Consider the following 26,022-nt stretch of genomic DNA (forward strand, 5'->3'; position numbering starts at 1 on the left):
GAAGAAGAAGAATGAAAAGAAGAAGTAGAAGAATGAAAAGAAGAATGAAAAGAAGAAGAAGAATGAAAAGAAGAAGAAGAATGAAAAGAAGAATGAGAAGAAGAATGAAAAGAAGAATGAGAAGAATGAAAAGAAGAAGAAGAAGAATGAAAAGAAGAAGAAGAATGAAAAGAAGAATGAAAAGAAGAATGAAAAGAAGAAGAAGAATGAAAAGAAGAAGAAGAGAATGAAAAGAAGAATGAAAAGAAGAAGAAGAAGAATGAAAAGAAGAATGAAAAGAAGAAGAAGAAGAATGAAAAGAAGAATGAAAAGAAGAAGAAGAAGAATGAAAAGAAGAAGAAGAAGAATGAAAAGAAGAATGAAAAGAAGAAGAAGAAGAATGAAAAGAAGAAGAAGAAGAATGAAAAGAAGAATGAGAAGAAGAATGAAAAGAAGAATGAAAAGAAGAAGAAGAAGAATGAAAAGGAGAATGAAAAGAAGAAGAAGAAGAATGAAAAGAAGAAGAAGAAGAATGAAAAGAAGAATGAAAAGAAGAAGAAGAATGAAAAGAAGAAGAAGAAGAATGAAAAGAAGAAGAAGAAGAAGAATGAAAAGAAGAATGAAAAGAAGAAGAAGAAGAATGAAAAGAAGAATGAAAAGAAGAAGAAGAAGAATGAAAAGAAGAATGAAAAGAAGAAGAATGAAAAGAAGAAGAATGAAAAGAAGAAGAAGAAGAATGAAAAGAAGAATGAAAAGAAGAATAAGAAGAATGAAAAGAAGAATAAGAAGAATGAAAAGAAAAATGAGAAGAAGAATGAAAAGAAGAATGAAAAGAAGAATGAGAAGAATGAAAAGAAGAATGAAAAGAAGAAGAATGAAAAGAAGAAGAAGAATGAAAAGAAGAAGAAGAATGAAAAGAAGAATGAGAAGAAGAATGAAAAGAAGAATGAGAAGAATGAAAAGAAGAATGAAAAGAAGAAGAAGAAGAATGAAAAGAAGAATGAGAAGAATGAAAAGAAGAATGAAAAGAAGAAGAAGAAGAATGAAAAGAAGAATAAGAATGAAAAGAAGAATGAAAAGAAGAATGAAAAGAAGAAGAAGAATGAAAAGAAGAAGAAGAGAATGAAAAGAAGAATGAAAAGAAGAAGAAGAATGAAAAGAAGAAGAAGAAGAAGAAGAATGAAAAGAAGAATGAAAAGAAGAATAAGAAGAATGAAAAGAAGAATGAAAAGAAGAAGAAGAAGAATGAAAAGAAGAAGAAGAAGAATGAAAAGAAGAAGAATGAAAAGAAGAATGAAAAGAAGAAGAAGAAGAATGAAAAGAAGAAGAAGAATGAAAAGAAGAAGAAGAAGAATGAAAAGAAGAATGAGAAGAAGAATGAAAAGAAGAATGAAAAGAAGAAGAAGAAGAATGAAAAGGAGAATGAAAAGAAGAAGAATGAAAAGAAGAAGAAGAAGAATGAAAAGAAGAATGAAAAGAAGAAGAAGAAGAATGAAAAGAAGGATGAAAAGAAGAAGAAGAAGAATGAAAAGAAGAAGAATGAAAAGAAGAAGAAGAAGAATGAAAAGAAGAATGAAAAGAAGAATAAGAAGAATGAAAAGAAGAATAAGAAGAATGAAAAGAAGAATGAGGAGAAGAATGAAAAGAAGAAGAAGAATGAAAAGAAGAATGAGAAGAAGAATGAAAAGAAGAATGAAAAGAAGAATGAGAAGAATGAAAAGAAGAAGAATGAAAAGAAGAAGAATGAAAAGAAGAAGAAGAATGAAAAGAAGAATGAAAAGAAGAAGAAGAAGAATGAAAAGAAGAAGAAGAAGAATGAAAAAAAGAATGAAAAGAAGAAGAAGAAGAATGAAAAGAAGAAGAAGAAGAATGAAAAGAAGAATGAAAAGAAGAAGAAGAAGAATGAAAAGAAGAAGAAGAAGAATGAAAAGAAGAAGAAGAAGAATGAAAAGAAGAATGAAAAGAAGAAGAAGAAGAATGAAAAGAAGAATGAAAAGAAGAAGAAGAAGAATGAAAAGAAGAAGAAGAAGAATGAAAAGAAGAAGAAGAATGAAAAGAAGAAGAAGAAGAATGAAAAGAAGAATGAAAAGAAGAAGAAGAAGAATGAAAAGAAGAAGAATTCCAGTACAGCAAAAAGTGTATCTGCAGAGCTCCGCTATTTCTGACAGTTCTCTGACAGTTCCTTCACATTTACAGCGGTTGAAACATTGTATCTATTTATTTCCGAATAAAAACATCTGTATCCTAAATGGAAACAAATAGATACAATGTTTCAACCGCTGTAAATGAACTGTCAGAACTGTCAGAAATAGCGGAGCTCTCTGCAGTGACACTTTTGCCGGCTGATCGGGAAAAATTCGATTCGTGCACCCGAAGTTTGCTAAAATTCGGATTCGATGCGAATCGAATTTTTCCTGATATTCGAAACTAATTCCACTTCGCCAGGTTCGATTCGCTCATCTCTATTTATAATTATAAATAAACTGGTTAAATGCAGAGAAACTCTAAATATTCTCCAAATTGGCTCTTATCTATAAATCCAATTAACACTAGAGTAGTGACATACAGTACTAAGTTCACAGAAGAAAATGCATCATTACTTGAGGATATACACATGGATGCCAATAGGAAGTCGTCTGCATATGTTTCCAATGTCCTCTCAATGTACTGCATTTACTTGCTTATCAAAATGATTAAATAGTAAAGCTCATTATAAAGAAGTGTTCAGAAATTGTTTGTTTTGGTTAATATTCTGCAATACAATGGTGACAGTCTGGTTTATATTCATGCTGCTGTTTATTTTCAATCCTCCCTGGAGCTAGTTGTACCTTTCAACAGGTCACTTTTTGTTGAAGATACAAACTTTAAGAATTGCTTATGTATTGCTGGTACCATTCAGATTACATTTTTTTTTTCAGATACATTGCAATAAGTAAACATATTAATTGCTTTGGAATTCCATTGAAGAAATAGTTGTTTGCTTGTCTGTGTCCATGTGAAGAGTGAATGTGGATGTGAGTGATTTTATACAGTAATTATCAAGCAGCTGCTGCACTTGCAGGGTTTACATGCAGAAAGTGGCACGGTCTGCATGATGTCATTTCCTTTTGAGAGTATCTCACCAAACATTAAAATTTTTTTGCAGGGGATGCCCAAAATTTGACTTGTATCTTAGCGTTCCTTATACCTTCTGTATACAGAACACCTACAGATTGCCACATTGCATCACATTTTATGGAAAATTACAGTTCTACAGATTGATAAGGTAAGGTGATTTTTAGTGACATTCAATTACAATATGACTTGTGTATCAATAGTACATATTACTATTATATATACAATGCTCAGTATAAATGAATACACCCATTTTGAAAAGTAAAATTTTAATCAATATCTCAATGAACACAAGAACAATTTCCACAATTTTGATAAAACTGAGTTGTATAGAACATTTGTTTAGCTCATTACATGAAAGTAAGATTAATAATATAACTTAGATTAAAAAATCCAAATTTTTCCTCAAATTAGTTGATACAAAAATGAATACACCCCAAAACAAAAACTACTCCCTCTAGTTTTTTGTATGACCTACATGATTTGTAAGGACAGCACCAAGATTTCTAGGAATGGAATGAACAAGTTGGCAATATATTGCAACATCTATCTTTTTCCATTCTTCAAGAATGACTTCTTTTAAAGCCTGGATGCTGGATGGAGAGTGATGCTCAACTTGTCTCTTCAGAATTTCCCATAGGTGTTCGATTGGGTACAGATCAGGGGACATACTTGGCCAATGAATCACTTTCACCCTGTTCTTCTTCAGAAATGCAGCAGTGGCCTTAGATGTGTGTTTTGGTTTATTGTCATGTTGGAAAAGTGCACAACGACCTAGGGATCGGAGTGATCGTAGCATCTTCTCCTTAAATATAGAGCAGTACATCGGTGAATCTCTTCATAGAGGCCTATCTTGCCCCCACCTAACAACTGTACATGTATTTTGTCCATCAGCTCATCCCCCACAGTTACCTTTTGTACCTCTCGACCCTCCCTCTTAGATTGTAAGCTCCAACGAGCAGGGCCCTCTAAATCCTCCTGTATTAATTTGTATTGTAATTGTACTGTCTGCCCTTATGTTGTAAAGCACTGTGTAAACTGTTGGTACTATATAAATCCTGTATCATAATAATAATAGTCCTATTAGACCAGCTCTTCTTCTGGTGGCACCCTACAACTGAGAAAATCTGGACCATTATGGAAACCTCCCTGTACCTACCACACAATATAATGGATTTGTTATTCGTGCCCTGTACAGCACATTCTAAAACCCTACATAAACATCCCTGCAAACGAGCCTCTTTAGCGGCTTGGCACGACTTTATAACCTACAATCAGCTACACAAAGACAACCTGAGAATTCCTACTCCACTTACATCCCTACACTTCATTATTCCCCACTTAAACCTAACAACGTGGAAACACCTTGGAATACTCCATATCCAAAACATCTACACTACACGCAAACTAGACCCCTTCCAGACTATCCAAAAGCAATTCCACCTTCCTGACAATGAACAATTCACCTATATGCGCATAGTCCACTCTATTCACAAAACAAATATACCACTTGATATAGAAATCCCGGCAACTGCATACCAATTCTTTCGTAGGATAAATTACCCAAAGAAAGGAATCTCAAATTTCTACATACTTATAACTGAAACGCAATTTACCACACACACTTCATCTTTAATCAACTGGGACAAAAAATTTTCTCCAACCAATAACCCCACATACTTGGGAAAAAACATTTACCATTACTTTCAAATCCTCGAAATGTAGCTCCCATTGGGAAACATACCTGAAAATCCTCCATCAATGGTACATAACCCCTACTAAATTATCGTTATACTACCCTCAACAGTCACAGGCTTGCTGGAGACACTGCGGAGAAACTGGCTCACTTCTTCACCTACTCTGGACATGTAAGTCCCTCAAATCCTAATGGAACAAAATTTTTCAAATCTCCTCAATTACAGAAATGCCAGTAACCCCAAATCCCGCCCTAGCTCTCCTCCATATCGGCATAGACAAATTCCCCACAAACTCACACATCATCATTATCCACATACTAGCGGCTGCAAAAACTAATATTACCAGACTATGGTGATCCATCACCACTCCTCCTCTGTCCCGCCTATTATCTGACCTCAATCTCCAATGTGAGATGGAAAGCAGAATAGCCTTCCACAATTCCTCATACCACAAATTTACGATTCACTGGTCCCGATGGTTAAAAAACCCCAATTGCTCGATAAATTGATTGCTATTATATACCACTTTATTATACTCTATCCCTACTGAATTGGTGCCTTCCCCACTCTCTCTTCCCCCCCCCCCCATATTCCTCCCCTACAAACTCCCTAGCATGGTTCACAGGACACCGAGCATACCTCTCATGTAAACAGGATAAAGGCTTACAGTTTCCCCAGCCAAAGGGTGGGGACCCTCCACTCTTACTTTTCTTTTCCATGCAATACTCCTCTCAACTGTGAACCATTTCATGTTAATGTTCATTTACACTTTTGTATGTTAAAATGTTTTCAATAAAAATTATTTGAATATAATAATAATAATAATAATACATTCATGATACCATCAATGAAATGTAGCTCCCTGACACCAGAAGCACTCATGCAGCCCCATAGAAGGACACTGCCACTACCATGTTTCATTGTAGGCACCATGCATTTTTCTGTGTACTCCTCATCTCTTGCGACGCCATATAGTTTTGAAGCCATCAGTTCCAAAAACATTTATCTTGGTCTCATGACTCCAGAGTACAGAGTCCCAGTAGTCTTCTTTTTCAGCATGGACCCTAGCAAATTCTAGGCAGGCTTTTTTGTGCATAGGCTTTAGGAGAGGCTTCCTTCGTGGACGACACCCATGCATGCCATTCCTCTGCAGTGTACACCATATTGTGTCATGGGAAACAATCACCCCAGTTTGGCTTTCTACTTCTTTAGCTAACTGCAGTGAACTTTCATGACGATTTTCTTGAACCGTTCTCATCAGAAGGTGCTTCTGCTGAGATGTTAACGTACGTGGATAGACTGAACGTCCCTCTGAGATGGTTGCAGTTCTATCTTTGTTAAATTTTGGTATCACATTTTCTACAACATTCTGATGTTTTGCTGATCTTCTTGTAGTCTTCACCTTTCTTGTGTAAAGAAATTATTTTCTTTCTCAGGCCTTGTGACATTTCTTTTCCATGTGGTGCCATTGGTGACAGCATGACATGGGAAGGGGTTTTCTTTGTTAAGTAGCACCCTTTTATAATCAACTATCTGCTGGACACCTGTTTAATGAATAATTAGTCTCACCTGTAGTTGAATTCTTGCTAGTAATTATGATTTTGTTGTCTGAAATTTAACTCTGCTCCTAAGACTTTCATTGGGGTGTATTAATTTTTGCAACATGGTCTTGAATGAATTTGTTGGGAAAAATACTTTTGTGTGTGTGCAAATTAACAAATCTTGTTTGCAATTAATGGCCCAAATTTGTGGGAGTATTTTGTAGTATAGTGTCCCATATAAAATGTTGATTCTGAAAGGAAAGTAAAGGTTTTCTGATAAATCTGTTGGGGTGTACTCATTTATGCTGAGCACTGTATATACACTATATTACCAAAAAAGTATTGGGACACCTGCCTTGACACACACATGAACTTTAAGGGCATACCAGTCTTAGTCTGTAGGGTTCAATATTGAGTTGGCCCACCCTTTGCAGCTATAACAACTTCAACTCTTCTGGAAAGGCTGTCCACAAGGTTTAGGAGTGTGTCTATGGGAATGTTTGACCATTCTTCCACAAGCGTATTTGTAAAGTCAGGCACTGATGTCAGACAAGAAGGCCTGGCTTTCAGTCTTCAGTCTTATTCTACCCAAAGGTGTTCTATCGGGTTGAGGTCAGGACTCTGCGAAGGCCAGTGAAGTTCCTCTACCCCAAACTTGCTTATCCATGTCTTTATGAACCTTGCTTTGTGCACTGGTGCGCAGTCATGTTGGAACAGGAAGGGGCCATCCCCAGCATGAAATTGTCCAAAATGTCTTGGCATGCTGATGTCTTAAGAGTTCCCTTCACTGGACCTAAGGAGCCAAGCCTAACTCCTGAAAAACAACCCCACACCATAATCCCCCCTACATCAAACTTTACACTTGGCACAATACAGTCAGGCAAATACCGTTCTCCTGCCAACCACCAAACCCAGACATGTCCATCCGATTGCTAGACAGAAAAGCATGGTTTGTCACTCCAGAGAACACGTCTCCACTGCTCTAGAGTTCAGTGGTGGCATGCTTTACACCACTGCAACTGGCACTTTTTCGCATTGATGTTGTGCTAATCTGAAGGTCACATGAAGTTTGGTCTTTAGTTATTGACTCTGCAGACAGTTGGTGATTTCTGCACACTGTGTGCTGCAGCATGGCCTACCACATCATGGCTGAGTTACTGTTGTTACCAGTTGCTTCCACTTTGTTATAATACCACTAACAGTTGACTGTGGAATATTTAGTAGCAAGGAAATTTCGCAGATGGATTTATTGCACAGATGGCAACCTATCACGGTACCACGCTTGAATTCACTGAGCTCCTGAGAGTGACCCATTCTTTCGCAAATGTTTGTAGAAACAGTCTGCATGCCTAGGTGCTTGATTTATACACCTGTGGCCATGGAGGTGCTTGGAACCCCTAAATCCAATGATTTGGAGGGGTGTCCCACTACTTTTGGCAATATAGTGTATATATATATATATATATATATATATATATATACTGTGTATATATACAGTATGTATACACTGCTCAAAAAAATTAAAGGAACACTTTTTAATCAGAGTATAGCATCAAGTCAAATCATCTTTTATGACTGTTTTTCACTGGTTTTGCATTTGGCTAGGGTCAGTGTCACTACTGGTAGCATAAGGAGATACCTGGACCCTACAGAGGTTGCACCTCAGACTGTCCAGGAACTTAGTGATGCCCTGGTCCATATCTGGGAGGAAATATCCCAGGACGCCATCCGTCATCTCATTAGGAGCATGCCCCTATGTTGTCAGGCATGCATACAAGCACATGGGGGCCATACAAATGACTGGAAAATAAATAAAACAGATGTAGCGCTAATACCAATTCACATAATAATAGAGCATAACATCATACATAAATATACGCCCATCAACATGTGTTAATAAACAAACACCATAAAGAGTGGATCCAGTGGGGAGAGTGACCAGATCCCAGAGCATTTCCATACATGGAGGAATCATGTTAGTGGTTCTACAAGCGTTTTGACCCGCAAGGGTCGAAGCGTGGAGGTGAGCGCACACTTTAACCGTTTTGGATAAGCTTCCTCTCATTTATTCACCTGTGTAATCACCAGCACAAGGAGGACTCAAATGATTTTATGGAGTTTTTTTCACCTTATTGGACACTGTAATACACTTTAAGGTGATTTTTTGCCACATTGAACACATTTTTTTCATAGTTTTTGTGTCAATATATTATTTGTCAATATATTATATAATTTTACGCATTATTTGTGATTTATTGTTCGTTGTGTGAGCACATTTATTTATTTAATTTTTTTTTTGCACTATCATGCATGTCTATGTCTATGCGCTTTTTGTGTCTGGCAGTCATACGTGAAAGTAGAGACTTTCCACTTACTGTATATATTGATTCAGCACCAGATTATCACTGATTTGCCTGGTCCATTTGGACTTCTTTGCACTTTGTTTGATCCATTCAGGATCTTTTGGAGCACATCATATCGCTAGTCCCATTAGGACTTGGTTGTTCACGTTTATGACCCTGGAGGATCTTAGTATACACACGGGGGTGTGAGTGTTATTCTCATTAGGTGTGTGTTATATAATTAATTCTTTTTCAGTTGCAGATGGTTATTCATTGTATTAGTGCACTTCCTGATGCAGGCATTGCCTGAAAGGGATGTTGTTTTTCACTTTGTATGTTTATCCACTCTTTATGGTATATGTTTATTAACACATGTTGGTGGGTGTATATTTATGTATGATGTTATGCTCTATTATTATGTGAATCGGTATTAGTGCTACATCTGTTTTATTTATTTTCCTTTATTCTCATTGGTTTATGATTGGATGTTGGCAGCTTTACTCATTTTATTTATTTAATTTGCTTATTTCACTTAGGAGTTGGGGGGCTTAGATAGGAGCGCAGGTGGTGTATTCCATTATTTTCATACAAATTACCATTTTGAGTTGCTTCAATGAAATTTCAGCAAAATGGACTAGCCTGCTGCATCATATTTTCACTTTGAAAAACTCTGTGGGTTGATAATTTTCATTTCCATGCATGATATTTTCCCCCATTGAGATCTGATGTGTTTTCAAAGTGTTACTTTACTTTTTTTGAGCAGTGTGTATGTATATATATATGTATATATATATATATATATATATACACACACATACACACACACACACACACACACACACATTTTTTTCAATTACTATTTTTTCCCACAAAGTGGAATACCTTTCAAGTCTGATGGACTGGGCTGCCTATTTAATGACCAACATTTGCACTCTCAAGTTACCTATGGTTGAATATATCAGCTTGTGGAAATGACTTTTGGGTTTGAGGACATATGAACTGTTTTTCTGGAGATGTTCTTTGTTGTTGACTATGCTTGTTTTAAATTTGCTTGTACTTCACCTACCCTAACTTTGCTAGAATTATTCAACACATATTTGCTTTCCTCTGTGGTTCTGAGGCTTGAGGTTCTTTAGTCACATCTGGCAATAACCTTTGGCCATGATCCCATCTAGACTTCTGTTTCATCCTTTGGAACTATCGCTGTCCTATCCAATTCCTAGATTACTGGCTTACCTACTAGCTTTAGCTTTTCGTTGTACAGCTACAGATGTACAACTGTATTACTGTTTGCATGCATCCCCAAATGAGTGGTTTCACTTCACTGTTTAAAGAACATCTTACAAAAGTTAAGAAGCTTCTTTGTTCTTTTTTGGATTTTTTTGTGGTATTAAAAGCCACATGTCAAGATATGTTGGTTATTACTACTGTTTAGCGAGTCAGCTATTTATGACTAGTAATAAAAAAGAAGCAAACTTTAGGCATTAAAGCTGCATCTTGGAAAAGGTTAAAATAGCATCATATTACAGAGAACTTTGAGGTATCATTTATTTAAGAAGATTTTTCAAAGAGCATAAAAATACGCCTCTTTACATTTTTGTTTCAGCTTGGTCTTTAAAAACACAGCATGACAGCAGTACCATCAGTCTCCGTGGAGAAGATTCAAAGCTCTGCATTGTCTCATTGTTCTCATGCCTTTAACTCATCTATGTCCACTGTGTATTTCTGAGTTATGTGCATTCATCATCACCAGATCTAGTGTCCTCATTCTTTTTTTTTTCCTTTTTTTTATATTACTTTTAAACTTATCATTTGAGTCACCCAATTGCAGATTTTAAGATGACGAGATGAAGCCGTTTTTAACTTAATTTAAAGCATTTAATTGTGCAATTCAGTGATTCTTTCTTATGGAAAAGGAAATTAATCTTTCTGAAAGTGAAAACGGTAATCTATCCTTTTTTGATATTCAAAAGGTGTTACTGATTCCTTTCTTGTGTAAAGCCACAGGTAAAAATTAGCCTATGGTTTTCCAAATGTTTTTTGAGAGATTGAAAAGCTTGCCCTATTGGGAGCCTTGCCTGGACGTAACTGGAAGCATGCAGTCATTTTTAGATCACCCCAGTTTGTGCCCTGCAGTGTGAAATCTATTAATGTTGTTGTTTAAAATGCATGTAAAAAGGCAAATTTGTGTACAAATGGATTACATTAAAGATTCCATTGTAGAGTACAGTGAAGTCACCTTTTCGCAAACACAATGCATTGTCTCTGACACACATTCCTTTATAAGGTACTGTGCATGGGGCCCTCCTACTGAATGAGACAGATTTTTGGCCCTCCCTCACACAAGAATAAAGGGTATAGGATCACTACCACAAGCAATCACGAGCATCATTTTATGATAGTCCTAATTCCTAATGGATTGAGGAATATTCCATATGTGTGAGAACAAACTAGGAAATAAAATAATTGCAAACTCTAACTTAACCAAAGTGGCATATCAAGAATAGGGTGGTGAATACATTCTGCCCCAGTAAAGGCAGTGCTGGGTTGCATTATCTGCATCCAGGCCACACAGGCAGACTGACAGACTAATCTCCTACCTGCAAACATCTACAACTGATGTCAATCAGTAAAGCCAGTGATATAGGACCAATGGTGCATTTTCTCTTGTCCCTTAGGTAAGTAACCATTGACTACCAATGTAAGGGGACACTTTTTTACTGACACTAATGTAAAGAGACACTTATCCATTGATCAATAATATAACATTACCACTAAGCTACAATGTTGAAAGAAAATGTTCCCACTGGCTGCTTACTACCAATGTAAGAGGGACCTTCTCCATTAGCACCAATGTGAAAGGACAATTATCTGACCTGCAGTGTACAGTGGAACCAGTGTAAGGAGACCCCTCACTAAATAACCAAAAAAAGTTAACTTTTTTGAAAAACATTCTCTCTTCTCTGGTTGTTGTTAGTGTTGTTGGCCTACCTAAAATATCGTACATTCAGAGTCCATCTTCTGTCCACCTACTGTTTGAGCAACGTTTACATGTGAATATCTAATATATGAATAGCTCCTTGTGCTGCTACTCTCATCAGTCTGAGTACTACAGTGTGGACACTTTAAGAGGTTGTTACAAAGTCAAATTCAGGTACATACACTGCTTGCATTTAAAAATACACTATATTCCCAAAATATTGGGACACCCTTCCAAATTTTTGGATTCGAGAGTTCCAATCACCTCCATGGCTACAGGTATATAAAATCAAGCATGTAGGCATGCAGACTGCTTCTACAAATATTTGTGAAAGAATGGGTGGCTCTCAGGAGCTCAGCAAATTTAAGCATGGTACCGTGATAGATTGGTTTTTACAATTTATCACTTTATGTGATATGATTTAAAGGGGACAGCACAATATTTACACTTTTTGGTTCACTAATAACTACTCATTACCAACATAAATTTCAATTTTTATTTTCCGGTGCTACACAATGACTGTGCATCCAATTCAATGGTATATTTTCTCAACAGTTGTTAAAATGCAGGGTCTGCTTATTAGATCCAGACCTACTCTTCCCCTAAGGAAAAAAGTTAGATTGTTTGTTTATGTTTCCCTTGTCCTTTGCCTGCACTACCTAGATGAGGTTGATGGCTCCTGGCAAGATCCTATGGACTAGTATATTCTCAGTATACAACAGTAGAATTTTGTTTGACATTTTTCGTCATAAAAACATTGTAAGAAAGTCTTTTTAATAAACATTAGTGGGGTGAAATTGACATTCGTTTTCAACCACAGTGAGAAGAAAATTCGAAGGAGAAGGATGAAAAATTCTCAATGTACAAGTTTCTACCATGCATGTACATGTGATTTTTATTTGGTAAAGTTCATTAATTCCTAAATCAGATGTTAAAAGCAGCTATATTTTGAACTACTTCCAAACAACATTTGAATGTACCAAAAAGTTTTGTACGAACTTACGTTCTGAATGTATACCCAGCTTAAGAAGCATGAAAATGTTCTCCATTGGGCTATGATATGCACAGGCCCCCTCGTCAATTAGAGCAAGTCCCTTTCCATCCTAAGCTCTTTTGGGTCACTCATTTCAAGCCTGTGTCTCTCACCTGCGATGTGACCTCTGTGACACACCTCTACAGGAACTTCAAGACCCTCTCATTACGATGAGACATGGATTGTGCCTTCATGCCTATGTTCTCCTACCATCCCACAATCTGCAAATATCCAGTGAAGTGTTCTTTATAGTTCACTGCTGTAAGATCTAATGGAAGGATGTCTCTATTCTGTAGTTCTCATGGATCTAAGTCATTAGGACATTATTAGGGGCCTTATTGTTGTAGCCCCTCTCTTTATTCTACATTTGTATATGTATTTTTATACTTGAAAACTAAATACAACTTTACTTGATCGCAGGTCGGGGTATGCGTACGTTCGTGCAGCTTCGAGAGAGTCATGCTATTCCTCCCTCGGAGTTATTTCATTATTTGCAATTACATCATTTTGTTGCACCTTTGATTTGTAGATGGGATTCCCCCCGCAGCTTCTCTGGTTTTGAATCGTAGGCGTCGGCTTCCTCTTCCACTAAAGGTGCCCTCTCTCATGTTTATTTATCAATCCGGAATCATATGGCTGAAACTTTACCTGCTTATTGTGTACAATGGAGTGTGGAGCTTCAGACAGAAATGTCTGCTAAGGATTGGGGGCCTATGTGGCAAGTGGTTTCTCAATGCTCTCGTAAAATACCGGCATTAGAGAATTCCTAAAAAGCAAATTATTTGGGGGTAAAAGTATTTTACCCCATTTCGATTAGCTAAATTTATACTAGATTATGACTCTTGGGCCCTGATTCACTAAGATGTGAGTGTACTAGCAGAGTCTGACCATTCAGGGAGACTCCGGTCAATCAATCAGTCGTCTGACCAGCGTCTAGCAAGCTCATTAACGAGCGTCTACTGACTACTTTGCTATTAGTAAATGTGGTATCCCGTCTGGCACATTTTTAGGTGCAATACCAGATATGTTCGCTAGATGGCGCACAAGCACGGGCTTTATCAATATTGGCGTTTTTATGATGGCAAAAGAGAATCCTTAGAATGTAATAGTACACCTGTATTAGAATTTTCTATTTTCTTCTATTTTTTTTTTTTTGCTGTTTCTCCAAAATGATCAGGAAACTAATGCATTTACTAATGAATGTCATACATTCTGTATTCAAATGTTAAACATTTTCACACTTATATCTCAAATAATTTATATACTTCTAATTTCCCAATATAATTATATATCTTCATTCTCTTTAATCACGTAACTATTCTATGGTAAAGACAAGTGCAGCGCTATAAATGCATGTGAACAATAATGAACGCATGTAAAAAACAAAAAGTGCAAAGAATTGCAACAATGATGAAATATTGTAAATGGTGCTAAAATAAGTTCATAGAATCATTCCTGAATAATGGAATGTCCTTCGTGTGAGAGTACCAACTCAAAGAGTGCCTATGAATGGCACGTGTGGTCTCTCCGTGACGGACAGTAGTCCATGAACTCGTGAAAGGTAAGCCATCCTTGGGACTGGTCTACACTCACCAGAACAAAAGTATTAATGTGCATGGGTTATACACATCACACATCTGGGGGTGCAGCGGTATGCTGGCAGCTATGGGTTAGTCATCCAGCTCAATCCATCCATCAGGGTAGGTGCCCAAATGGTCCTGGGGAGGAATTAGCTCAGCCACAGGAGCCAGAAAGGTGCTTCTTCTACTTCTTTTCATTCTTCTTCTTCTTCTTTTCATTCTTCTCATTCTTCTTTTCATTCTTCTTTTCATTCTTCTCATCATTCTTCTTTTCATTCTTCTTCTTCTTCTTTTCATTCTTCTTCTTCTTTTCATTCTTCTTCTTCTTCTTTTCATTCTTCTTTTCATTCTTCTTCTTCTTCTTTTCATTCTTCTTCTTCTTTTCATTCTTCTTTTTCTTTTCATTCTTCTTCTTCTTTTCATTCTTCTTCTTCTTCTTTTCATTCTTCTTCTTCTTCTTTTCATTCTTCTTTTCATTCTTCTTCTTCTTCTTTTCATTCTTCTTCTTCTTCTTTTCATTCTTCTTCTACTTCTTTTCATTCTTCTTTTCATTCTTCTTCTTCTTCTTTTCATTCTTCTCATTCTTCTTTTCATTCTTCTTTTCATTCTTCTCATCATTCTTCTTTTCATTCTTCTTTTCATTCTTCTTTTCATTCTTCTTCTTCTTCTTTTCATTCTTCTTCTCATTCTTCTTTTCTTTCTTCTTCTCATTCTTCTTTTCATTCTTCTTCTTCTTCTTTTCATTCTTCTTCTTCTTCTTTTCATTCTTCTTTTCATTCTTCTTCTTTTCATTCTTCTTCTTCTTCTTTTCATTCTTCTTCTTCTTCTTTTCATTCTTCTTTTCATTCTTCTTCTTCTTCTTTTCATTCTACTTCTTCTTCTTTTCATTCTTCTTTTCATTCTTCTTTTTCTTCTTTTCATTCTTCTTCTTCTTCTTTTCATTCTTCTTTTCATTCTTCTCATTCTTCTTTTCATTCTTCTTTTCATTCTTCTTCTTCTTCTTTTCATTCTTCTTTTCATTCTTCTCATTCTTCTTTTCATTCTTCTTTTCATTCTTCTTCTCATTCTTCTTTTCATTCTTCTTCTCATTCTTCTTTTCATTCTTCTTCTTCTTCTTTTCATTCTTCTTCTTCTTCTTTTCATTCTTCTTTTCATTCTTCTTCTTCTTCTTTTCATTCTTCTTCTTCTTCTTTTCATTCTTCTTCTTCTTCTTCTTCTTCGTCGTGCCCCGTGACTGCCCAAATGAGTGAAGTGTGCGGTGATTCTAAGATCGACGGCACTCATCTGCATGTCATACTGACTGACAGTATTATTTCTCTTCCCCAGCAGACTCCAAGGGCATTTAAATTAAAGGTACAGTGTTCTGCACTAATATAAAGGCTCTCTGAAGCCTAGAAACCCTTTTAATAAGTTAAATTCGCAGCGAATAAATTCGCATCGAATCAAATTTCTCCCGCAAATTCGGCGAATCAGCCGAATCGAATTTTTGAATAATTCGCTCATCTCTAGTTGTAATGTTTCCCCTGAAGCAAACGTGAACTAACCCCTTCATATTATAAAGCAGACCGAATTGGCATTTTCCACAATTATTCATAGGCCAGATCTGTGTGCCCAGATAGGACCTCCCAGTGGCTATTCTATGGACAAGGTACACTTTTCTGTATGCCTGATCTTTATTGAGCTGCAATAGTCAATACGCTGCAATGGGCAGAAATATTTGGAAACAAACCACATGAGCTCAAGTATCCAAACGTGAATGTTCCTTCATAGCAAACCTCCATGATGTACTGTATGGGCCTGGCCCACTCCAAATGAATGCATTGTTCTGGTAGGTCCTCCTATGACAGACTTTAGCTACTTGTGGGGGACATTGCACTGACTTTTCCTCAGATTGCATATTATCTGGCCGAAGTCTCGGGAATACAATCAAAAGGATCTGACACTTTTTTAAGGTAACAAAAAATAGTCTTTAATTGACTCAACATAAAAATAAGCTAACATGGCTAAAACATATCTTGAAAATATGGGGACTCTGATATCCGGCGACAGTCCGTTCAGGAACGAGAAGCAATTCTGCACCCCTAAAACCAACATAGAGGAAAGGGATGGTCAAATTGCTGTGCTGCTTCCAAACCACCTCTGGCATGCCAGGGTCATTATGCAGGTCCTCGATGCCAATTCTTGCCTGGGGCCACAAAATATCCACTGGCCACAAGTGAAGGTGAGTGGAGGACGTGAAGGTGGATTTCTATCAGCTTCAACCGCAAGCAGTACCACTCCTGAAAAATGAGAGCAAATAATCATTGACACGTCATCATGACAGTCAATTCTCAGTGCAGGCTATCTAGAGTGTCTTTCCTTTTTAACCATTTCAAGAGTTCAAGGAAACATTCTTGGAGCATCTACTGTGTTTGGAAAGGCCCAAGGTCCCCCCCTCCCCCAGGCACACTAATGCTTACTTGAAGTGGAGCCCCATCCTGATTTCATGATGTGCTTGAAAAGCTTGCCTCTCTGGTATACGTGGCTCATGAAGGAGTGTTCTTGGGCTCACACCAAAACAAGGTGCTTGTTCGGGGAGCAATGAACAGGAGAGAGGGGCCAAGGAATGCTGGCATGGGAGCAGCTAAATGAATGATTTTGGCTGCTCTGTGGTAAGCGGCTGCTTTTTAAAAGTCAGCAGCTACCGTTTTTGTAGCTGATGACTGTTATTTTTTGATAGGTGGAGTGTAAATCCGCTTTAAATGTCCTGTACAGCATTTCTGACAAACGCGGCTTAAGATATGGTGTGGCCCTAGGGTCAATGTGTGTTTAGAATACTTCCAAAATGCACATACAAAAACACTCCATCCAAATGCATGTTCCATTTCTATACCGTGTACACCCACACATTGTAGACTAATACACTGTACACTGTCATGCAGGATGGAGCAACACATTGCACACTGTGATACCGTGTACACCCACACATTGTAGACTGTAATGCACTGTACACTGTCATGCAGGCTGGAGCTACGCATTGCACACTGTGATGCGCTGTCCACTGTCATGCAGAATCCAGCAACGCATTGCACACTGTATTACCATGTACACCAACACATTGTAGAATGTAATGCATTATACGCAGTATACATGTCCAGATATTCAAAGATTAGCCATGAAGGCCTAGCTGGTTACCTATTTGGCGACCGCAGATAGCCGAATAACGCTACACTGCATCCAGGCAGCTCTGGGAGGGCATCATATGACATCCTGGCAGAACGCGCTCTCCGTGATTGCTGTGTCCTAAGGACACAGCTGATCACGTGATGTGGTAAAAAGCCAATCACAGCGGCTTTTTACCATGTGATCAGCCACGTCCAATGACACGCTGATCACCGGGAAATGCATTTGCCGGGTCTTGGCTGCACTTTCATCACGCTGTCAGAATGTGTGGAAAGTACTGCCGAGAACCAGCAGTTATCAGAGCAGGGGTCAGCACCGATGATCAGTGCCCTGATGATCAGTGCCCACCAACAGTTCTGCCCACCTGTGGCCAGCAGTGCCACCCACCAGTGCTGCCTCATCAACACACATCAGTGTTGCTAAATTACCAGTTTACCAAATGTTATAATTAGAGATGAGCGAAGTATTCAAAAATTCGATTCGACTGATTCGGCGAATTCGTGGACAATATTCGATTCGAGTCGAATATATTCGCTGTGAATTTAACTTAAAAAAGGGTGTTTCTAGGCTTCAGAGAGACTTAATATTAGTGCAGAACACTGTACCTTTAATTTAAATGCCCTTGGAGTCTGCTGGGGAAGAGAAATAATACTGTCAGTCAGTATGACATGCAGATGAGTGCCGTCGATCTTAGAATCACCGCACACTTCACTCATTTGGCCAGTCACGGGGCCAAAACCAGTGTTTGGAGCCACAGTGTGGCGGTGGAGGCAGCAGCAATGGGAGGCCATACAGCAACCTATGACAAAATGGAAACCAGCAGGAGTGTGAGGAGACCTCAAAGTGGCACATGGCAGAGTGGGAGCAATGGGAGGCGGTACAGGGACCCATGTCACACTGTAGACCCAGCAGCAGCGTGACCAGGCGGTACGAAGGCCCATGGCAGATTACAGACCTGGCAGCAGCAATGGGAGGCCCGTAATCTGTCAGCACCCTATGACAAAATGGAACCCACCAGCAGTGTGAGGAGACCTGAAAGTGGCACATGGCAGAGTGTGGCGATGGAGACAGCAGCAATGGGAGGCCGTACAGGGACCCATGAGAGACTCTGGACCTGGCAGCAGCATGAGGAGGCGGTATATAGGGGCCCATGGCAGATTAGGGGCCTGGCAGCAGCTATGGGAGGCCCGTAATCTGCCAGCACCCTATGTCAAAAAATTCAACACACCAGCAGTGTGTGAGGAGACCTGAAAGTGGCACATGGCAGAGTGTGGCGATGGAGACAGCAGCAATGGGAGGCCGTACAGGGACCCATGAGAGACTCTGGACCTGGCAGCAGCATGAGGAGGCGGTATATAGGGGCCCATGGCAGATTAGGGGCCTGGCAGCAGCTATGGGAGGCCCGTAATCTGCCAGCACCCTATGTCAAAAAATTCAACACACCAGCAGTGTGTGAGGAGACCTGAAAGTGGCACATGGCAGAGTGTGGCGATGGAGACAGCAGCAATGGGAGGCCGTACAGGGACCCATGAGAGACTCTGGACCTGGCAGCAGCATGAGGAGGCGGTATATAGGGGCCCATGGCAGATTAGGGGCCTGGCAGCAGCTATGGGAGGCCCGTAATCTGCCAGCACCCTATGTCAAAAAATTCAACACACCAGCAGTGTGTGAGGAGACCTGAAAGTGGCACATGGCAGAGTGTGGCGATGGAGACAGCAGCAATGGGAGGCCGTACAGGGACCCATGAAAGACTCTGGACCTGGCAGCAGCATGAGGAGGCGGTATATAGGGGCCTATGGCAGATTAGGGGCCTGGCAGCAGAAATGGGAGGCCCGTAATCTGCCAGCACCCTATGTCAAAAAATTCAACACACCAGCAGTGTGAGGAGACCTGAAAGTGGCACATGGCAGAGTGTGGCGATGGAGACAGCAGCAATGGGAGGCCGTACAGGGACCCATGAGAGACTCTGGACCTGACAGCAGCATGAGGAGGTGGTATATAGGGGCCTATGGCAGATTAGGGGCCTGGCAGCAGCTATGGGAGGCCCGTAATCTGCCAGCACCCTATGTCAAAAAATTCAACACACCAGCAGTGTGTGAGGAGACCTGAAAGTGGCACATGGCAGAGTGTGGCGATGGAGACAGCAGCAATGGGAGGCCGTACAGGGACCCATGACAGACTCTGGACTTGGCAGCAGCATGAGGAGGCAGTGTATAGGGGCCCATGGCAGATTAGGGGCCTGGCAGCAGCTATGGGAGGCCTGTAATCTGCCAGCACCCTATGTCAAAAAATTCAACACACCAGCAGTGTGTGAGGAGACCTGAAAGTGGCACATGGCAGAGTGTGGCGATGGAGACAGCAGCAATGGGAGGCCGTACAGGGACCCATGAGAGACTCTGGACCTGGCAGCAGCATGAGGAGGCGGTATATAGGGGCCCATGGCAGATTAGGGGCCTGGCAGCAGCTATGGGAGGCCCGTAATCTGCCAGCACCCTATGTCAAAAAATTCAACACACCAGCAGTGTGTGAGGAGACCTGAAAGTGGCACATGGTAGAGTGTGGCGATGGAGACAGCAGCAATGGGAGGCCGTACAGGGACCCATGACAGACTTTGGACTTGGCAGCAGCATGAGGAGGCGGTATATAGGGGCCCATGGCAGATTAGGGGCCTGGCAGAAGCTATGGGAGGCCCGTAATCTGCCAGCACCCTATGTCAAAAAATTCAACACACCAGCAGTGTGAGGAGACCTGAAAGTGGCACATGGCAGAGTGTGGCGATGGAGACAGCAGCAATGGGAGGCCGTACAGGGACCCATGACAGACTCTGGACTTGGCAGCAGCATGAGGAGGCGGTATATAGGGGCCCATGGCAGATTAGGGGCCTGGCAGAAGCTATGGGAGGCCCGTAATCTGCCAGCACCCTATGTCAAAAAATTCAACACACCAGCAGTGTGTGAGGAGACCTGAAAGTGGCACATGGCAGAGTGTGGCGATGGAGACAGCAGCAATGGGAGGCCGTACAGGGACCCATGAGAGACTCTGGACCTGGCAGCAGCATGAGGAGGTGGTATATAGGGGCCTATGGCAGATTAGGGGCCTGGCAGCAGCTATAGGAGGCCCGTAATCTGCCAGCACCCTATGTCAAAAAATTCAACACACCAGCAGTGTGTGAGGAGACCTGAAAGTGGCACATGGCAGAGTGTGGCGATGGAGACAGCAGCAATGGGAGGCCGTACAGGGACCCATGACAGACTCTGGACTTGGCAGCAGCATGAGGAGGCGGTATATAGGGGCCCATGGCAGATTAGGGGCCTGGCAGCAGCTATAGGAGGCCCGTAATCTGCCAGCACCCTATGTCAAAAAATTCAACACACCAGCAGTGTGTGAGGAGACCTGAAAGTGGCACATGGCAGAGTGTGGCGATGGAGACAGCAGCAATGGGAGGCCGTACAGGGACCCATGAGAGACTCTGGACCCGGCAGCAGCATGAGGAGGCGGTATATAGGGGCCCATGGCAGATTAGGGGCCTGGCAGCAGCTATGGGAGGCCCGTAATCTGCCAGCACCCTATGTCAAAAAATTCAACACACCAGCAGTGTGAGGAGACCTGAAAGTGGCACATGGCAGAGTGTGGCGATGGAGACAGCAGCAATGGGAGGCCGTACAGGGACCCATGACAGACTCTGGACTTGGCAGCAGCATGAGGAGGCGGTATATAGGGACCCATGGCAGATTAGGGGCCTGGCAGCAGCTATAGGAGGCCCGTAATCTGCCAGCACCCTATGTCAAAAAATTCAACACACCAGCAGTGTGTGAGGAGACCTGAAAGTGGCACATGGCAGAGTGTGGCGATGGAGACAGCAGCAATGGGAGGCCGTACAGGGACCCATGAGAGACTATGGACCTGGCAGCAGCATGAGGAGGCGGTATATAGGGGCCCATGGCAGATTAGGGGCCTGGCAGCAGCAATGGGAGGCCCGTAATCTGCCAGCACCCTATGTCAAAAAATTCAACACACCAGCAGTGTGTGAGGAGACCTGAAAGTGGCACATGGCAGAGTGTGGCGATGGAGACAGCAGCAATGGGAGGCCGTACAGGGACCCATGACAGACTCTGGACTTGGCAGCAGCATGAGGAGGCGGTATATAGGGGCCCATGGCAGATTAGGGGCCTGGCAGCAGCTATGGGAGGCCCGTAATCTGCCAGCACCCTATGTCAAAAAATTCAACACACCAGCAGTGTGAGGAGACCTGAAGGTGGCACATGTTTGGGGCATGATTCATGGCGGATTTAGTCAGTTGTGTCAGGAACTGGTGGTTTGAAATCCAGACTAATCCACGCCTGATTCATTTTCACAAACGTGAGTCTCTCCACACTTTGGGTGGACAGTCGTGTCCTCCGCGGAGTTACAATAACTCCTGCCGCACTAAACACGCGCTCCGATGCCACGCTACTGGCCGGGCATGACAGCCTTTCCAGGGCAAATTCAGCTAGTTGGGGCTAAAGGTCAAGTTTCGTTGCCCAGTAGTCAAGGGGATTGTCTACCTCGGTTGGCAGGGTGCTGTCCAAGTAGGCCCAAGCCTGTTGTTTGAGCTCCTGTTCCAGGTCCACCTGATGCTGCTGCTGCTGCGGCTGGTTATTAGTTTCCTCACTGCGCTGGTGAAGAAAGCTACTCATCATCGACTGCAGACTGAGGCAGCCGCTGCTGGTGGAGCTGCCACTGCTCCTACCACCCCACCCCTCCCCTGCTGCCATGGCAGCGGAACGTGAGCGCACAGGGCCCACAGTGTCTGAGGATGGACATTGGCGCAGAAAGGCAGAGACCAACTGACTACATAGGTGGTTTTTATATTACGTTATTTTGGCCTCCCTTTCAGCAGGTGTGAAAAAGGCCACCATTTTTGAACGGTAGCGAGGGTCCAACAAGGTGGACAGCCAAAAGTCATCCCTCTGTCTGATGGTTATTATTCGGCTGTCGCTACGCAAGCAACCGAGCATGCTATGGGCCATTTGTGCCAAGGAATGCGAGGGACTCCCTGCCTCCATCTCCACAGCATACTGCCACGGTGCGTCTGGGTCCTCTGTCTCCTCCTCCTCTACCAGATGCTCCTGCTCCTCCACTCCTGTCCGCTGAGTGGAAAAACCACCCATTTCACTCAATAATTCCTGAGCACAAATGTCCTCCTCTAACTCCTCCTCTTCTTCCTGTCCTGCCCCCACAGGGGTCATGTGGCGTTGAGATCTGTGCGCCACGTCTACCGCACCCTGACCAGCCATTGTTAACAGCATTTGTTCCAGGACGTGCAACAGAGGAATGACGTCGTTCATCCCATAGTCCTGCCGACTCACGAATAGCGTGGCCTCCTCAAAGGGCCTGAGCAAGCGGCAGGTGTCACGCATGAGCTGCCAATGGCTGACATCGAAGTTACACAGGGGAGTACCTTTATCCGCTTGTAACATCAGGAAATCGGTGATGGCCTTTCGCTGTTCGTAAAGGCGGTCTAACATGTGTAGGGTTGAATTCCACCTTGTTGCAACGTCGCAGATCAGGCGATGCTGTGCAATTCCGTTCTGCCGCTGCAGCTCAAGGAGGGTGTGCTTCGCGGTGTAGGAATGGCTGAAATGCATGCAAAGTTTACGTGACATTTTAAGGATGTCTTGCAGTGGGATGGTGGATTTTAGGAACCGCTTGACAACCAGATTGAACACGTGAGCCATGCATGGCGCATGGCACAACCTTACTTGACGCAGAGCAGACACCATGTTCTTTCCGTTGTCGGTCAACATGGTTCCGATTTTCAGTTTGCGCGGAGACAGCCATCTGTCGATTTCTCTGTTCATTACACTGAGAAGTTCCTCCCCTGTGTGACTACGTTCGCCTGGACCTGGCAGCAGCATGAGGAGGCGGTATAGGGGCCCATGGCAGATTAGGGGCCTGGCAGCAGCTATGGGAGGCCTGTAATCTGCCAGCACCCTATGTCAAAAAATTCAACACACCAGCAGTGTGTGAGGAGACCTGAAAGTGGCACATGGCAGAGTGTGGCGATGGAGACAGCAGCAATGGGAGGCCGTACAGGGACCCATGAGAGACTCTGGACTTGGCAGCAGCATGAGGAGGCGGTATATAGGGGCCCATGGCAGATTAGGGGCCTGGCAGCAGCTATGGGAGGCCTGTAATCTGCCAGCACCCTATGTCAAAAAATTCAACACACCAGCAGTGTGTGAGGAGACCTGAAAGTGGCACATGGCAGAGTGTGGCGATGGAGACAGCAGCAATGGGAGGCCGTACAGGGACCCATGAGAGACTCTGGACCTGGCAGCAGCATGAGGAGGCGGTATATAGGGGCCCATGGCAGATTAGGGGCCTGGCAGCAGCTATAGGAGGCCCGTAATCTGCCAGCACCCTATGTCAAAAAATTCAACACACCAGCAGTGTGTGAGGAGACCTGAAAGTGGCACATGGCAGAGTAATCTGCCAGCACCCTATGTCAATGGCAGAGTGTGGCGATGGAGACAGCAGCAATGGGAGGCCGTACAGGGACCCATGAGAGACTCTGCACTTGGCAGCAGCATGAGGAGGCGGTTTATAGGGGCCTATGGCAGATTAGGGGCCTGGCAGCAGCTATAGAAGGCCCGTAATCTGCCAGCACCCTATGTCAAAAAATTCAACACACCAGCAGTGTGTGAGGAGACCTGAAAGTGGCACATGGCAGAGTGTGGCGATGGAGACAGCAGCAATGGGAGGCCGTACAGGGACCCAGGACAGACTCTGGACTTGGCAGCAGCATGAGGAGGCGGTATATAGGGGCCCATGACAGATTAGGGGCCTGGCAGCAGCTATGGGAGGCCCGTAATCCTCCAGCACCCTATGTCAAAAAATTGAACACAACAGCAGTGTGTGAGGAGACCTGAAAGTGGCACATGGCAGAGTGTGGCGATGGAGACAGCAGCAATGGGAGGCCGTACAGGGACCCGTGAGAGACTCTGGACCTGGCAGCAGCATGAGGAGGCGGTATATAGGGGCCTATGGCAGATTAGGGGCCTGGCAGCAGCTATAGGAGGCCCGTAATCTGCCAGCACCCTATGTCAAAAAATTCAACACACCAGCAGTGTGTGAGGAGACCTGAAAGTGGCACATGGCAGAGTGTGGCGATGGAGACAGCAGCAATGGGAGGCCGTACAGGGACCCATGAGAGACTCTGGACTTGGCAGCAGCATGAGGAGGCGGTATATAGGGGCCTATGGCAGATTAGGGGCCTGGCAGCAGCTATAGGAGGCCCGTAATCTGCCAGCACCCTATGTCAAAAAATTCAACACACCAGCAGTGTGTGAGGAGACCTGAAAGTGGCACATGGCAGAGTGTGGCGATGGAGACAGCAGCAATGGGAGGCCGTACAGGGACCCATGACAGACTCTGGACTTGGCAGCAGCATGAGGAGGCGGTATATAGGGGCCCATGGCAGATTAGGGGCCTGGCAGCAGCTATGGGAGGCCCGTAATCTGCCAGCACCCTATGTCAAAAAATTCAACACACCAGCAGTGTGTGAGGAGACCTAAAAGTGGCACATGGCAGAGTGTGGCGATGGAGACAGCAGCAATGGGAGGCCGTACAGGGACCCATGAGAGACTCTGGACCTGGCAGCAGCATGAGGAGGCGGTATATAGGGGCCCATGGCAGATTAGGGGCCTGGCAGCAGCTATAGGAGGCCCGTAATCTGCCAGCACCCTATGTCAAAAAATTCAACACACCAGCAGTGTGTGAGGAGACCTGAAAGTGGCACATGGCAGAGTGTGGCGATGGAGACAGCAGCAATGGGAGGCCATACAGGGACCCATGAGAGACTCTGGACTTGGCAGCAGCATGAGGAGGCGGTATATAGGGGCCTATGGCAGATTAGGGGCCTGGCAGCAGCTATAGGAGGCCCGTAATCTGCCAGCACCCTATGTCAAAAAATTCAACACACCAGCAGTGTGTGAGGAGACCTGAAAGTGGCACATGGCAGAGTGTGGCGATGGAGACAGCAGCAATGGGAGGCCGTACAGGGACCCATGAGAGACTCTGGACCTGGCAGCAGCATGAGGAGGCGGTATACAGGGGACCATGGCAGATTAGGGGCCTGGCAGCAGCTATGGGAGGCCCGTAATCTGCCAGCACCCTATGTCAAAAAATTCAACACACCAGCAGTGTGTGAGGAGACCTGAAAGTGGCACATGGCAGAGTGTGGCGATGGAGACAGCAGCAATGGGAGGCCGTACAGGGACCCATGACAGACTCTGGACTTGGCAGCAGCATGAGGAGGCGTTATATAGGGGCCTATGGCAGATTAGGGGCCTGGCAGCAGCTATGGGAGGCCCGTAATCTGCCAGCACCCTATGTCAAAAAATTCAACACACCAGCAGTGTGTGAGGAGACCTGAAAGTGGCACATGGCAGAGTGTGGCGATGGAGATAGCAGCAATGGGAGGCCGTACAGGGACCCATGACAGACTCTGGACCTGGCAGCAGCATGAGGAGGCGGTATATAGGGGCCTATGGCAGATTAGGGGCCTGGCAGCAGCTATAGGAGGCCCGTAATCTGCCAGCACCCTATGTCAA

Source organism: Staurois parvus, unplaced genomic scaffold (genome assembly GCF_062004578.1).
Source record: "Staurois parvus isolate SC_StPar_1 unplaced genomic scaffold, SC_StPar_1.0 ptg000548l, whole genome shotgun sequence".
Taxonomy (NCBI): Eukaryota; Metazoa; Chordata; class Amphibia; order Anura; family Ranidae; genus Staurois; species Staurois parvus.